At 45.4% G+C, this 13,759-nt stretch overlaps 1 long non-coding RNA gene across 2 annotated transcripts in view; it reads left to right on the forward strand.

Annotated features, from left to right (window-relative positions):
* The window catches only part of LOC104853785, a 54,395-nt gene that overhangs the window by 14,166 nt on the left and 26,470 nt on the right, over positions 1-13,759 (forward strand). The window contains exons 2-3 of one of the 2 annotated variants that reach the window (XR_777878.1): positions 4,109-4,168; positions 7,088-7,183. This is a non-coding gene — a long non-coding RNA (uncharacterized LOC104853785). Of the gene's footprint in view, positions 1-4,108; positions 4,169-7,087; positions 7,184-13,759 lie in introns of those variants that run through there. The other variant, XR_777879.1, reaches the window with a different exon arrangement.

Consider the following 13,759-nt stretch of genomic DNA (forward strand, 5'->3'; position numbering starts at 1 on the left):
AGGACCCAGTCACCTTCCAAAAGCCTCACGTCTGAACACAGAAGACATTGGGGTGACATTTGAGATCTAAACCACCACACCTTTAGACAATGAATTTCTCTTTTGATGCAACCCAGTTCATGTATTGAAAGACACTAATACACCTACCTCTCTGTTTTTCTAATTCTAGGGGTCACCATTTCCTCCCCTCATGTAATGTTCAGAAATGTGGCCATTTAGGCAGGGATATGTTTTTCTTCTCTCTACATCATTTAGTCATTTGAGCTTATTTTTCTGATTTGGCAACTTATTATTGTTGACACCATGCCAGCAACTTGCCAGGTGCTGTGTACCAGCTGCCACCTGAGCACATAGTTCTCACATCTCCCCAGTGTTAAAGGAAGTAGGAAAGCATCTACTGGGGCGAGTTCACTCAGAATTTGTAATTCTGGAGGTTAACACATTACATCAGATTAAAAATGAGGGAATTTTGCACACAGTCCACAGCATAAATTACATTTCTGGAAAATTTGCTGGGATAACTCTCATTACCAGTGCTACATTTGCACGTAGAGAGGCAAGTAATTAAAATAATCAAGGTCCTGCCATGTTATTTATTGAAAGTCAGTTCTAGCCAAGTCTTGTAGTGGTTTATGTCCGGCTGTAGAATAAGCTGCAGAGGAAACACACTGCCAGTTACCTCTGTGAGCTGCAGGTGTGAGGGAGCCTGCAGAGAGCTTCAAAAGAGGAAACAAGCCTGGAAGTGGAAACTCGGTCCGTGACACATTAAGGCCTGAGTCCTACAATTACAAAAGTTTGCCTCTGCAGATGGTACATTCTTTCATACACAGTAGAAAGCACTGGAGACCGTTCAGGGTGTCTGCTGTGGTTTGAATGTGCTTCCCCAGTGTCACGCTGGAAACCTGATCTCCAGATGTTATGTTAACGGCATCTGGAGGTGGGGCTTTTGGGAGGTGCTTGGGTCACGAGGACAGCTGCTTAAATATAATGAAAGATCTAATAAAAATCATGTACCATGCTATATAATATATATGATAATATGATATACATAATGTAATGGATATGTAAGTAAAAGATTTTATAATAGATAAAATGAAATGTGAAATAATAACAAGTTAGTTCTTCGCTAGTCACTTGGGTTTGAGGCAGACTTTCCGTGGATTCCTGTGCCCTCTCCAAGCTCCTGACGTGCTGATGTGCCGTTTGTCCGGGAGAGAGACCACCTCATGGAAGAAATAGTCAGACACGCCTTTGAGCCCATGTTTCCTGCTCCTTGTACCCAGGCTTTGTAGAAGTGGGGTTGGGGGAGCAGAGATAGTAATTGCCAGCCAATTCATTTTGTTTGTTTTTTTGCAGTGCTGGGGATTGAACCTAGGGCACTGAGCTACATCCCCAGTCCTTTTTTAGTTTTTCATGTTGACAAAAGGCCTTCGTAAGTCACTGAATTGCCCAGGCTGGGCTCTAACATTCCATCCTCCTGCCGCAGCCTCCCAGACTGCTGTGATTACAGCATGCACGTACCACCATGCCCAGATTCCAGCCTTATATTTCAGCAGGAATTTCCTCCCTCTCTGTCACCACTTTTAAAAAGATGCGCAAAGTGCTTTCCTTGAAATGTGAGGGGAGGACAGTCACCAAACAGGATTTTGGGTGATTCATCTTTGACAGAGGAATATATATGTTTCCTATTTTCATCAGTCTTTGAAGTTTCAAGCCCCTGGTTGCATCAGGACGACATACATTATTTTCCACGTTCAGTAAGAAGTTCTTTCAAGTCCCGACAACACCTACCATCTGCTAATGCACACGTTTTCCCTGTGGTAATCAATCAAGAGTTGGAATCAACAGTTGTTTCCTTTGTTTAGTGTTTAAGGAAAACCTCATAATGCCCAAGTTTCCTCCAGTGCCACTCAATCGTAGTAGGCATCTGTTCTAAGGGACCGGAAATCCCGGAGCTGGAACGAGATGTATTTATGCAGGCTCTTCAGCGTAGACTTTCAGAAACCTGTGAACGATCACCAGGAAACCAAGTTAAAACTATGGCGCTATCCTGTTTGGGAGAGGATGGGCTTCACAGGTTTCCCGCAGGGCAGGGGTAGGAGAGGGAGCAGCCCTCACTGCAGGATGCCTGAACCCCACACCACTCCAAGCAGCATGAAGTCCCCCACCCCACCCCGAGTTAGGCTTCCCACTCTTCGTTTGTGTAACGAGGCTTACAAGCATTTAACTTCATTTCGGTCTTCCCACATTCTCAGGACGCCAGGTCTGCCTGCCTTGGTCCACTGGCTAACAGTTCTGAATCAGTAGTAGCCAGGGTAGGCTTGGCCTCCTGTGTTACCTTTCATTGGTAGGACGAAGTACCTGACATAAACAAGGAGTCTCAGGAGAGTTTCTTGAGGCCGTGGATTCCGAGGTTTCAGTCCATGGCTGGCTAGCTCTTTTGCTTTAGGACTTTAGTGAGGCAGAAATGCCATGGCAGACGGGGCGGCTGGGGAAAGCTGCTCACCTCAGGGCAGCCAGGAAGCAGAGGGAAAGAGTCAGACAGAAGGGGCCAGGCACAGGCAAGGGCCTTGCCTTCTGTTAGCGCATTCAGCAGTGAACTCGACGTCAGTGCCCCGTGATCCGACCGCCTCTGAACACTGAGCCTTTTGGGGGCGTTTCTGATCCAGACCATAGCACCTCCATCTTCCTTTGGGCGCAGCACACTTTATTCTCTGGTTCCTCAGGTTTGACACTTGGTGCGTGACATTCAACCTCGAAATCTCAGTGCTCTAGCAGCACCGAGGCCCCTTTCTTGTCCTGTGGAGCTGAGTGATGTCGGAGAGCCCTCTGTGTTGCCTCCATCCTGAAGCTCTGCTGCCAGCCCACGTGGCCTCCCCTCCTGCTACCCTGACTTCTACCAGAAGCAAAATTTCTCAGCTAGCCCCTTGACCAGGTGGAGACCTCTGTGGTCTGGGAAATGGGAGCAGCTGCACAAACTTCTGGTGGGCCATGACAGTGTCTGCTAGAGGCCCCACTCATATTTTGTTGGGATCCAAGTTAGCCATACTTTTATAGCGCAAAGAAATCATAGAATAGATCTGTTTCAGTTTCCCCCAGCAGTTTAAACCTTCCTTCATCCTCTCCTCTCACTTTCCTCTTTCTTCCATCCTTTCACCTCCTCTTCCAGGCTCTGCTGGGTGCAGTTATTGCTTCCCACCCCTGAGAGTCCCATAGTGCATTTCCTGGGTCTGCACTGTTTACCTAATCTCAATGGCTGAGTCCACCCTTGAAAAACCTGTCTCTTAATCCAGTGGTACTCACATCTGATTGTGTAGCAGCATCCCTGGGAGGGATTCTTAACACACAGAGTCTCGACTCAGTTTGAATACAGAACATTTATTTTTTAAAACAGCTTCCTAGGTAAGGTCAACGCTACTCGTTTGAAGAATCAGGGACTTGAAATTGAGCCTGCATTTGGGACCATGCCTCCTGTGTTTTCTTGGACTTCTTATTGTCTAGGAACTGACAGTTTCTCCTGTGGACACAGCTGGGACACTGTGCTGAGGAGAGGAAACGAAGCTATATTTTGGCAGGAAATGTGGGAGCAGAGCTGCTTGCTGTTTTCAGGGCTGAGGGGTAAACACCTGTAATAAGTTCTAAGAGATGCCTGAGGTTGCTGGAAGCAGCTTCTCTCTCTTCTTCTCGGACTGCCAACGACAGCAGCCCTTTGCCTACCCTGGCTTCCTTGGTCACTGGGAACTTCCCTGGTGCAGGGGGCACTTAACGGTGCCCCTGGGTAATATGAAGATGCAGGTTTGGGAATTTGGTCTGAGGGCAGGGTTTGCTAGCAACATCTTGCCCAAGTCTAATTGAATGAAAACAAGGTGGGAGAATGGAAGCAAAGCGACCAATATCTTTTTTCACTAACGCCTCATGCAAGGTAGCTCAGGATCACTTTCTTTTTACTTCAGGGGACTATTTAGGGAGACGTGACATTAAAGATGGCTCTAAAGAGCTAAGGTGGCCCAGTGACTGTGTCACAGTCTCCTGTCACCCATCCTTCTTCCAGCTGTGCCTGACATCTGTCCAGGCAACCAGAACTTCTCATAATGCTTTTCTCTTTCAGGCAACCTTTGAAGATTACCGAGGTCTCCAGTCTCTCTAAGACTGGTTTTGGATTCAAAAGGTAACAGAGTTGTTCTATTCTAGAATAATTTTTTTGAGAGGTACGTGTTGTTGGATTTAAAAATTATCCTTGCTGCAGATCTCCTTTAGACTGGTGGGTTTATTGGTTTTTGGGGAAATCGAGGCAAATCCATGCTTCCGCCTTCCAGGGCTTCCTCTGGAAACACATTGCTGGTGTACAGAGGAGCATCCTGCTCGTATCCTCTGCGCCCCTGTGCTGAGCGTCCCCCAGGCTGGGTCTGGGTCTCTTTTGAGTATGGTCAAATACTTTGTTATTTTTAGTTCAAAGGCTGATGAAGTAACTTTTCTTTTTTGGTAGTGGGGATCGAACTTGGGCCCTTGTGCTTTCAAGGCAGGCACCAGACCAATGAGCTAAATCCCCGGCCCTGAAGTAACTGTGAAGTTAATGTAAAAAGAAATTCCTAAACTGGTAGTTTTTTTGTGTGGTGACTACTCAAAATATTCTGAAAGGACTTTCAGTGCTTTGCCAAACAGCTATTTGTTTTTAAAACCACTGTAACCCACAACTGTAATCTGTTGTTCATTTTCTGTATTTCAAGATGGCAATTTTTAATTCAGGGAAAAATATAGCACAGCATATGTAACACTCACTTATGAAACCGAGCAGTTCCTTTCTGCCTTCCAGCGCAATCCATCTCTATTTTTTTCTGGTATTGATAACTCTTCACTCTATAATGTTATGTGTGTATGATCTCCTCATGTTGAAATGTCTTGGACTACGTTTTCTAGAGTGACACGAGGTGTGTGAGCTCTCTCGGTCCTGTTTCCACTTGCTGTCACCACACTTTACAACATACAGTGCCAATTTCTGAGCCATCGTGGTGAGCCAAAGTGGTGCCTTTCTGTTGCATAATAGCTGTATGATGAGATGGGTCTTACTGTTCCTCTCTTATCTCCGTGTATCTTTTCCTCTGTCCCGAATGTGGAAGAGCACTCCCTTTGATAGGTGCCTCCGATCTCTCTGATGACAGTGCTGAGTCATTCCGATGGGCACCATGGGGCAGAGGCTCCCATCTGGTGTGGTCGAGGGAGAAGAGCTCTCTCACATTCTCAGGCTCTCCCATCAGAGAGATCCAATCGTGCACCAACACCTTGCGTAGTCCGTTTTCACTGTGGCAGATTGTGAGTATTGGACACAACTCGAAATTGGCGCCAGATGACCGATCCCAGGGGATGGCAGCCACATCTGTCTCACGAGCGTGCACCCAGTCTCAGGAGTCCACTTTGGGCCATTCTAGTACTGTGGGGCTGGAACTGCAGGCCCAGGAGAGAACTGTGTATTTCGGATTCATTATCACTCTCATGACATATGTCTTTTTGTGTCTTTCCTGTTTGCCCACATTAAGTTCATTCAACCTTTTCTGAATCTTTGCTGTGCGGTAGATATAGAAGGGATGCAAAAGATGAAAATAGCAAATGTTTTGTGTTCTTCCTACAAGATGAAAAATGCTATCACATGCACTCACCAGTTGCTTGGATATGATGTGGGCCCTGCTCTTAAATAAATTATGGTGACATTAAAAAATGCCTTGTTTCATTGAATTCTGGAGTTTGGGCAAGAGGGAGAAGTGTGAATGCTACGAGGAAAGCAGGATTATAAATGATGACAGTTCTTCAAAATGGCAAAACGGATGAGATTTCACGCCTCACATTAATGGACAGTTTCAAATGAGTGGCTGTGTGTTTCCTAGTTAACCGAAAGAAAATATTCCATTCAGGAAAATGAAGAATTGAGATGACTGGCAGCTTCTCTTGCCTGTTTGCATTTTTCCTAATTTACCTCTTCTCTGAGAGAAGAGCAGGGATGATAATCCACAAAAGGAATGGGGTGCCTGGGGTCACACGGGTTTGCTTTGGGGCTGTTGGGATTCGCTGCTGTGTCATTTTAGCTCTAGAAATTGGGTTTAATTGAAGGTGAACAAAAAACAAAAAAAATTAAACATCTGTCTTTTCTGAATACATGTTGTTTTTGGCAAACTCTTCCTCTTGATTCTGTTGTTCAGATGTGCTTAGGTTGCCTGGAGCTACACGAGGTGCCTTGATGATAAGTCTCAAATTGAACTTCTCAGGAGAAATAATGAGGGCGGGATTGTAAGGACATTTGCCTTGTGGTGCTTAGGAAAGAAAAATGTATTTTGTTAATATGGATAAGATAGGACGTGCACGACGATGTATGGTAGCGAGGTTCCCCTGTCATTGTGATGGTGCCACGTGGCAGTTTTCAAATGTGCACAAGATTCTGGTTGCTGGGCCCTGGACAGAGCCCCTTCGAAGGAAGGGGGTGGGATTGCTTGGCTGCTGGGCAGTCAGAGAGAGGTCCGCATGGCAGTCACCTCCGGCAGTTTGCAGAAGTCTCCTCAGATTGGGAGGACTTTAGTGTGTGGAAGTAAAAAAAAAAAGGAGGAAGAAGATCAGTTTCTCCATGGAGGGGATAACGCTCATTTTTATAATACAAAGGAAATACCATTTTGAATATCATATTTCCTTTAGAATTCTTCCAGGTCCACTGTACCAGCAAGGACAGTCATTGGTTTGCAGCCGGAAATCGGGCAGCCTGCTGTAAAGGCGGCTTTGCTAAGTCATCACACATATGTGCATTTACACCTCGGGAGGGGATGGTGCCGGGCTCCTCGTTGCGCCGGCAGAGCAGTCCACAGGAACCTACTGAGAGCCAACCGCAGGTGCAGGCATAACCATGGTGCCCGCGAAGGCTGCCTTCACCAAACCCATACGAGGACCCCTGTCGCACCTGTAGTAGAGACAGGTGGTAACGTGTGTGGGTCTGCTTCTCTCTGGCCAGAGAAGCCTCAGGTGGTCTCTTGGTTCATCGCAGTCCTTTCGTTACTCATTGTTATTATTTCTTTGGGTACCATCACTTGAACATCATCGGGAAGCACAGTGGTGGAGGACAGATCCTTGGAGGAGAAGATGGCTAATCTGAAGCTTCACGTTCAAGAAAGAGAGTTCCGGGCAGAGGCTGCAGCCCACAAAAAGGGTCAGGGCAAGTGGCGCCTGACACCTCAAGGTGATGTCGACCTAGGTGGAGAGGTGGGGGACAGAGGAGAGGAGCGTGGGAGGAGGGAGGCGTGGAGGGTGGAGAGCTGTGTGAAGCACATCCGTCATATCCCGCACTGCGGGTAGAGCCGTTGAGCGATGTAAACAGCTGGCTGTTCTAATGGGTCTGGTAATGTGAAGCATAGAGGGCAGGAGCCTATTAGCTAGAAACTGAACGAGCATCTGGGATGGTTTTACGGGGGTCCAGGGGGGACCTGCTAGAGGTTTTGCCCAAGACAATAATAACCTTTCATCAACCACAGTCTCTTGTAAGTTGCAGTGCACTGCAAATGCCAATTTAAAAATGTACCTGTGCAGATTACCTGTACAAACTGAAATCAGACCTGTAACACTGCCAGAGCAATTGAACAAAATTACTAATTCTTTAATTTTAGGCCCTAAAGAAATCATTGTGTGAGGGCTTAGGTGAAATTTAAAGAATGTTTTAGTACAGTTTTTAAGAGTAGATTTTGCTAGTCGAAGGAGAGTGCTGTTGACACCATCAGAAGTTGTTGGAACAGACAAACAACAAGGTCCGAGGGAGGAAGAAGCAGTCTCCTCCTTGTTCCTGGTCATCGGGAGTCTTCAACAACAGCATGCAGTCAATTCCTGAGCTCAGAGAGGTTAAGAGGGTTTCACTTGAAGAAAGGGAGGTGAAATGTGTGGACTTCATGCGCTTTTTCCAACCCTGTTATTCCATTTTTATGCACTTTTTAGTCAGCCCCGTACAGCATTTGTCTTAGTCTTTTTTGGTTACTATAATGAAATGAAGTTCACTTAGCTCGTGGTTCTAGAGGCTCAAGAGCATGTGCATGGTGTTGGCTTCTTTTGCTCGGGGAGGGTCTTGCTGCAGATGCTAAAACAATGGCATAAGATGAGCTGGTGGTGCCTATGGAAGACAGACTCAGCAGAGGTTCTGGGTTCTGGTATAACAGTCCATTCTTGCAGGAACTCACCCAGTCCCAGGGGCCCTGCATTAATCCCTTGGAGAGCTGGTGTCCCATGACCTAAGTGCCGTGCCCTAGGCTCCAGCTCTAAAATGCTCTCCCACCTCCCAACATTGGGAGCCACTTTGGGGACCACGCTTCCAGTACACGAATCTTTGGGGGCACATTCAGACCAGACCCAAAGCATGACTAAGTCCAAAAGAATGAAGTGTTTGAGAATGAGCTTTTGAAATTATAATGAGCTAGAAGCTCTCTGAGTGGTAAAATTTTAATTAGGAGGGCCAGGAGTAAAACATCCACTGACACTCCACTTTCAGGTGAAGTCTCGGTGCGACCACAGTTGTTACTCTTTCTGTGGCTTGAAGACAGTTTTAATTATTAACTAATTAGGGGGTGGAAATGGAGACTTGTCGTTTTCGTTATTCTCTTGGCACACATTGTTCATAATTCTTGGCTTTTTGCATAACAATAAAGGGCACTTCAAGGATTTAAAAAGAGGGCACATTCTGGAGATAGATTAAGTCAACATTTTATTTCTTGTCTCAGCATAGATATGTGTCATCTTTGAGTGAGGATCATGACCACAGGTAGGCTTTGTAATCATCTCTGCATCAATAGGTAAGAGCTAAGCATGGAAATAAACCAGCACTGAAACCTCTTGGGAGAGATGATTATTAGTTTTTCCCTAGAGATAAAGGTTTGATAAGGCAGCCACTCTTGCTGGTGGGCTTTAGAGAGAGTAGAATGGGGTAAGAGATGGGGTCTGGTTAAGAGCATGTGCGATTGAGGGAGTCACAGGGAAAAGCCCATGGCACGTGAGGTTGTTCAGTATTTATTCCTTCTACCAATTTCTGTGGAGGTCTGTTGGATGCCAGGCATCATTCCAAGGTGTTGTAGAAGCTAATTAGATGGTCAGGTGCCTGCTTTCCTGGGGGCCTTATTCTGAGAATGTTAAGAAACATGAAGAAGTTGACACTCGACCTGTGCATTGTGTCATGCTTTGGCCTCTGGCCTGCTGGCAGCAAGGACACACAGGACCTTTGCCAACTGGCTCTATGGCTCTAGCTTTTGGCTTCCTTCCAATTTATAGGACCTGAGCCCTGAGTGTAACTGGGTGTCTGTCTGTCTGTTTTGTATACCAAACACCTTATTTCCTAAGGGTCACATGTACATGGGATCTTTTGTACAGGTCTGGAACTCATCCGCAGAGGGCTACCAGGAAGATAAACTGTATGCAAGAAGTATCTTATGAAGAATAACTAAAGAATGGCTAGCTAAGAAAAAAAATAGTATTTCAGGATAGTTTTTAAAATTCAGGGTAGGACTAGCTGCTGTCCATGCATTTTTTTCCATTAAGTTTATTGGTACATTTTAGGTACATGTTATGATCACATTCGTCATTGGGATCTTGTACCTTTGCATGACAGATCTTGATTCTTATTTTTTCTCATTCCCTGCCCTCCCTTCAACTCCTCCACCCCTTCTTATTTACAAAGACTTTGTTTCCATGTTTCCCTTTCCCTTCCTTCCTTTCCCTCAGCCCTCCGACTTCCTTTTCCTCTTTAGACCTTTTCTTCCTGTTTCACATTATCTGTCATACATTTTGATTCTTATTTATACTTTCAGATTCTCACACCAGAGAAACTGTTTGGTATTTACACGTGTGGCCTATTCATTTCACTCAGTGTGAAATGTGTGCATCCATTTAGCTGCGAATGTTTCTAGTTTGTCATTCTTTATGGCTGAGTAGTACTCCATTTCATAAAAATACCACATCTTTATCCAGTCTCCAGATGATGGGCATTCAGGCTGTTTCCAAGATTGAGCTTGGGGGGTCATTTTTGAGAGCGAGCCCCTTAAAGTGCCTCTCTCGTGTCTGCATAGGTTTGCGACACTGATGTTCTGTAGCTTAAAGCTTGGAACTGATCCCCTACCACTCACTCCGCCTCCACGAGAAACCAAAGTACTCTTTGAATGCAAACTAGGGAGGATGTGGAAGCCAGTTACAGTTCTTTGACATGGGAGCTCATGAACTGAGGTCATCAATCTCAGTGACTGAGTTGGTGTGATTGATCTCGGAGTGGACCATGGAGAGAACTTCACAGTGGTGTCTGGAAGAAAAGACGGGAGGTTGGTCCCTTGGGCAGACTCTGGCACAGATGCATAATCACTAGGACCTGCTCGAGGAGGTGGGAGCGCTCTAGAGGGAAAGGTGAGTCACAGGAGCTCCCACTACTCATTTCAAGGCCGCAGTTCATGACCCCCCAGGCCCGCTCTGTTTGCCTTTCCAGTCTCATTCACAAACGGGGAGGAAAGAAGGAAGATAACGAGGGATCAACCAAGGTTAGAAGGGAACAAAAGTGAAGACTGGAAAAATGGAAGGAAACAGAAGATCTTTCTGGGATTGAGGGTCCCCAGTGAAGGGGAGCTGCTGGTTTAAGAGGAACTAAGCCATCTTAAAAGGTGTCAAACATTTCCTTCATGGGTTCTTTTCCTGCTGTCCTTTCTGTGTAAAATTCAATTTCATGCGGCCTGCTCGGTTACTTTCCTTTCGTTTTCTTCTTCCTCTTTTCTCTCCACATTCCTTTCCTTCCCCGTTCTCCCTCTCCCCTTCTCCTTTTTCCTCCTCCACTTCCCCTTCCTCTCCTCCTCCTCCTCCTCCTCTTTTTTCCCCTCCCTCTCCCCATGTCTCCACTCTAGGAAGAAGGCAGGATCGCTAAGGAGTTAAAGAGTTTTGGTTGTTCAGTTATCAGGCTAATTCAGCTATCTCTATATTTCAAGAAAAGAAGCTTTGCTTTTCTCACCAAAGCTATATTTTTTTAATCAAGTTGCAGTTAGTTGTCTACTTTCTCACTGTAGATTTTCATTTTGTTAATCAATGTGTGAGACCCTCCTGTAAGTAGCTTCAGGATATGCCCTTTCTCACACTTAAGGCAGCAGTAATTAGACTCAGATTTGCTGAGCCTGTGAGAACCCCATAACCAGTGAACTAATGGGGTCTTAATGTCCGAACTCTCCTGTTCTTACGTGTGAGGTCGCCAATTGCGTAAGGGAAGCAGCTTTGAGATCCTAGTGTTCATTGAAGTTTGGAAAATGCCCCCTAATTGTGGAAGGGTTGTGATTTTTTAAAAAATCTAAATGAGAAACAGTTAAACATTTGAACCTGTGGCACTGCCCCAGTGCATTTGAGTACTTTTTGGTATCTTCCTGCATCAGGTACCTTGAAATATTCCCAGGTAGATGCTTATGTAAAAGGAAGTAAGGATTCGACGGATGGTAAAACCTGGTAAATCTTAAAACAGCAAATAGAAATGGTCCATCGCCTATAGTCAGGCATTTTGTGTTTGGAGAAATTTGCATCCTCTGAATAGAGACATAGTAGTATTTTGGGTTTATTTCAGAAGACTTCATATTCAATTTATTTACTGTTTTGTAGAGTCTTATAAAACACCCATTTCCTGGAATGGAGGTTGATTTTATTGGTGTTACCTCTACATATAATTTCTGATAGATGGTCTGAATAAAATGGAGAAAGAGCCAGATAAATTAACCAAAGCATGAAATTACCAGGGTCTCACACAGCTACCTTACTTAAATTTTCTCCCGCTTCAGGGACCCAAGAACCACATCCTGGCCTTTCCCTGGAAGTCTTTACCAGACACTGCTTGTAGTCTCCAAATCCTGAGCTTTACTTCCAAGACAGTTAATAGTAAAACTGTCGGTTGGTTCTTCTTGTGTGTGTGTGCAGCCTTTTCTACCTGTGAGACAGTTTCTGACCGGAGACTCACCTCATTATCGTGCGAATGGTTTATTATCTCACTTAACTCTCCTCCCTGATAATAATCACGCTGTACATCTTTCCACCACCACACTTACTGCTCACTCATTTGTGCCAGGGCTTCAAGACCTCCAGATGCCCAGGGTCACCCGCAAGTTGCTGTTTTCTGCTAGGACATCTGCAAAGCAAAACAAAAAAGGGACGACGACACGTGTGTTGAGGATATAATGGAGACAACGAGTGAGGGCAATGAGGGGTCTAAACTAGGTCACGGCAGTGTGCATCTCACATAGGCGGAGGAGCAGATCCTGAAGACGCTGTGGAGTGGCCACTGGTTTGGGATAGGTGGAGGCCAGGACTGGAAGTTGAAGGAGTTACCATGGATACACTTCGAAATGTAAAGGCTCCTGAAATTTGAACTTCATTCCCAAAGATTCTAGAAATGAAAAGGAATGGGGTGGTCGTGTGACTGGATTGCTTCTGCGGAAGGAGAAACTCCGCATCCTGTAGACAATAGGTTGGAAGGAAGTCGCCCCATGGAAATCTGCATCCTGTAGTTGATGGGTTGGAAGAAAGTCTCCCCTTGGAAAGGGAAACCATTGAAGATGTGGCAGTAATCCAGGGAGGAAGAAGGAAGTACAAACACACCCTGGAAAGAACCGGTCTCACCGGTGACCCTTACAGGCAGGGAAGCCAGGAGGAAGGGCCCTGAGTGAGTCCTCCTGCTGTGTGGGTGGGACTGGAGAGGGTAGGGATGCGGGGTTTAGAGGGAAATGAATCCAGGGAACGAGAGAGTCAGCTGAGAGGTCAAAAGGCAGTCTCACATTTGAGTCTGAGTTGTGTTCAGTCGGCCAACAGTGGATGGCTGAAATCACTGATAGGACTGCACCGAGCAGGAAAGGAAGGGGTTTGAGGACGCCCAACGCTTAGGAGTGAACAGGAAGAAGAGTCCAGGAAAGGAGACATCAGGGAGATGGAGGAAGAATCGGTTGTTCCGGAGCCTTCATTCATACCCCATGTGGGGGCCCCTGGGCCTCTCTTCTCTGCTGCGGGCTCCATTTTCTCTCTTCCCAGTTGCTCAAGAAGAACAGAATAAACTGAGGCAGGAGGGTCATAAGTTTGCTGCCATCCCGGGGAACTTAAGGAGGACACCGTATCGCAGCATTTAAAGAATAAGGCCACAGGTAGAGTTCAGTAGTAGAGCTCTTGCCTGGCATCTGAGAAGCTCTGAGTTCCACCCCCACTACTGCAGGAAAAAGAATGGAAGTGTTTCTTTCCACTGTACAAGTCTCTGAATCTGGTTCACATTCTCTATAATACTGGAATCTGTCTCTGAGTGGCGTTGGGTGGCTTAAGGAATCTACCTCTCTGTCTTCTGGTTTTTATACTTTGAAGAAAGGCCATTTCTTCTTAGTCCTAGGATATCATTAAAATTACTGTCTAGGAACAAGCTGGGCATACACAATTCTGATCACCATGAGCTATTTTTGCATGTGCTCATGTACTGAGAGGTATTGAACTACATATGTTAAATGAGTGAAGTGTGTGAAATGTGAATTATATCTTGAAAAGGTACTATTGAAAAAGAAAAGGCCCCGTGCAGCTGCTAAGCAATGGAACACAGTTTTGAGGAAAAATTCAAGCAAAAATTTGGGGAATATGTATTTTTCCTATGTAAATTATAAAATTTCTCAGTTACTTTACAATGTGATATTCATTTTCACACAAGGTGATGAAAAATCACCTTAATATAGTTTCATTCTTCAGCATTTTTTTTTTTTTTTTTTTTTTT

This window comes from Fukomys damarensis, unplaced genomic scaffold (genome assembly GCF_012274545.1).
Source record: "Fukomys damarensis isolate Sample0158 unplaced genomic scaffold, DMR_v1.0_HiC HiC_scaffold_1, whole genome shotgun sequence".
In the NCBI taxonomy this organism is placed as follows: domain Eukaryota; kingdom Metazoa; phylum Chordata; class Mammalia; order Rodentia; family Bathyergidae; genus Fukomys; species Fukomys damarensis.